At 46.1% G+C, this 2,995-nt stretch overlaps 1 non-coding gene across 1 annotated transcript; it reads left to right on the top strand.

Moving 5' to 3' along the window:
• The first annotated feature begins 1,963 nt into the window (after nucleotides 1-1,963).
• trnae-cuc (transfer RNA glutamic acid (anticodon CUC)) lies at nucleotides 1,964-2,035 on the top strand. The gene has a single exon. It is a non-coding gene; the product is annotated as a tRNA-Glu (tRNA).
• The last annotated feature ends 960 nt before the right edge of the window (nucleotides 2,036-2,995 follow it).

The following is a 2,995-nucleotide window of genomic DNA, read 5'->3' as shown; positions in this document are numbered from 1 at the left end:
AAAAAAAGGATTCAGTCAGATGGGAGTTGGAACTTGGAGACCAAAGAAGGAACCTCCAAATTCAGGACCCTGAGATCAAAGTGAACGCTCTGATCTCAGAGGTCTGGGATATTTCACATCCCGATGGCCCTCCAAAATAAGAGCCCTGTGTTACTGTCTAAAAATCATCATTTGTTTGTGAAAAAATCAGGGTATGTTTGTCAGACTTTGTCAGAACTTTCCCCAAATCATCATTTGTTTGTGGAAATTAGATCCAGAAAACCACTGCAGTCCCTCATACATGCTTAGTGCCATAGTTTGTCTCACACGTTTCATCTTTGATGGTTCCATGGTGGAATGGTGAGCACTCTGGACTCTGAATCCAGTGATCCCAGTTCAAACCTCAGTGGAGCCTCCAGCAGGTCTCTGACAGGTGTTGATAGAGGAGTTGTGGCTGCTGACTACAGTGGAAGACACCATCAACAATGATGTGTAGGAGCTCTCAGCTCCTTCAGTCACATGACTGGGCCATCCTGTCATGTCAGTGATGTCACTTGGCAGGACTGCCATTGCATTCTTAATTCTATAACATCTGAGATTAAAATCTATGGAATTACAACCAACAAGCAGCCAAACACCTGATCAGATGCTCCTTCATCAGGCTGAGGAGAATCAATCTAAACTGGGATGAAGAAAATTAACTGAGAGGAGAAACCTCCTGATTGGCTGACATGGACCCACCTGATCCATGTCAGCCTTGTTGGAGCAGAAAGAGGTGGATCAGAGGAATCAGTGGATCAAGACTCAGGTGGCAGATGAAGAATCTCTTTATTCACAAGGGAGTCAGAGAAATCTTCCAACGTGAGAGAACGTGACAGACCATTTTATACTGAAGACAGGCTGTGTGTGTGTGTGTGTGTCCCTACTGACTGGAAACTGAATAATAACCAGACTAACTTTTATCTTTGACCAAGTCTGGTTGACTCACTAAATTCATAACTCAAGTGATTATTTAATTAATAAACAGAACATTTGTCTGAAGTCATGATCAAATTCATGTAAAATCTGAGCAACGAGGGTTTGAAAATGTTCCAATGAGCCAAACCAATGTTGACAGTTAAAAGAAGCCAATGTGGGAGGATTCTTTCTGTCTCAGCAGTAAAGACCAATCCCACAGCTCACGTGAAGCATCAGGTCCTCTGTGAGAGGTGGGAATCCAACCAGGGACCTTTGGATCCACACCAATCTTCCCTGACCTCATAGAAACTGGAACCTTTTAACAAATAAATTCAAATTCAACTCAGCAGCAACTCTAGAACAGTTGCTAACTTGCTAATTCCTGTTAGCTCCAGATCAGACAATGCAGGCTCACCTTCACGCTTGGTTGTACGACCGCCACCAGTTGAAGCTTCTCTGGTTCAACAAACTCTGGGGACTCAAGACACAAGTCAGCACCGGTGCAGGTCCAGATCCGGATGTTAGCTGAGGGGGACAATGGCTTAAGGGAGCTCCAGGGAGCTGGTTTGAACTGGTCCCTCATCTCTGTGAGTAGAAACCATCTGAGGTGGAGGGGGAAGATCTGCTTTGACCTCCTGATCTCCCAGTAAAGCCAGTATAGATGTTGAGCTTGGAGGAGTTGATGGCCTCCTTCATCTTCTTGTTGGAGATGTTTGCTAAACTCAGCACCACCACAGATCAGAGGAACGTCCACTTGTCAGCTGGACACTGGAGTTTCTAGTGACCTGCAGGATCTTAGTTGTGGTGGCAGCAGGCCTGTTCCAAGAGCTTTGCTCACATTCATGATCAGGCTTCATCATGGTTCTGGACCACTGAGTCATAGAAGCTGATCCTGGGGTGGACTGTCTTCAGGTGGCTGAGGTGTCTGGTGGTCTTGGTGGACCCTCTGCATCTCAAGCTGAGACCACAGAGTCCTGTGTTCTTGAGTCATTGTGTATAGTCTCTGTTGTTGGAGAGCTCAGTGTGGTCCCTGATGGTCTAGTGGCTAGGATTTGGCGCTCTCACCGCCGTGGCCCGGGTTCGATTCCCGGTCAGGGAATGAGTTATTTAGAGGTTGAGGGAGAGGTGATCAGGTGGTCCACATGATGGTGGAGGTGATGAACTGTGAATCCATCATGGCTCCACTCTCACCCCCATTGTAGTGTCCTTGGTTCACTCTGCCATGGCCCCATGTTGAAGGGTGACTGTCTCATTCAGGTTCAACCCTTTGTTAGACTCTATTAAGTCACTGACTCCAGCAAGGACAAACTCTGTAATCCTCCTTAGTAGCTTTGGTTCCTCCTCAGCACAGAAAGTCCATTCACTGATGTAGGAACTGGAAAACTTAAGAGCTTCGGTCCTCGGTTCCTTCCTCCATTGAGCAGAACAAACACAGAGCAGAGAGCAGTTCCTCCTACAATTCTCAGAAAGTCTGAGGGCACCAAAGAAAGGAGGGAAATGCAATCAATGTTGAATTCATTTACATTTCTTATATTTGATAAAAGCTAGAACTTAATAAGCTGCCATCGACCTTGATGACCAACTCCTTCACTGTGTGGTTCAGAGTCCCTGGTGTGATTTGTGTCAGGACTTCAGAAGCTCCAATCCTCTCTAAGTTCTAGTGAGAGTGGAAGAGATTATAAATGAGAGAAGCAGGGCCCTCACTCAGAACTGAACCAGCTCAGTTGGGAGAGCCTTAGACTGAAGATCTAAAGGTCCCTGGTCCGATCCCAGGTTTCAGCAGAGGAGCAGCATTGACTTTACTTTCCAGTGGAGGAACTGCAGACATGAAGGAAACTAACATCTTGTCCTGTGCATTCTTGTGACATTCAGGACATTTTTGGAGCCTCTTGTTGGATTTTGCCACAGAGAATCAGAGCCAATCAAAAGCATGGTGGACTTTAACATGGAGGACTGAACAAGTCAAGAAAGCATCAGTTTGACCTTCACAGGTGTTTCTGTTCCTGTCTAAATGCTGTAGAAAGAGCCTGAGGAGCTCAGACGGTAGAGCATCAGACTT

The sequence above is a fragment of the Aulostomus chinensis genome, chromosome 1, assembly GCF_037954235.1.
Source record: "Aulostomus chinensis isolate RoL2024-O1b breed Wild chromosome 1, RoL_Achi_v1.0, whole genome shotgun sequence".
Taxonomy (NCBI): Eukaryota; Metazoa; Chordata; class Actinopteri; order Syngnathiformes; family Aulostomidae; genus Aulostomus; species Aulostomus chinensis.
This window is presented reverse-complemented; position numbering and strand designations above follow the sequence as displayed.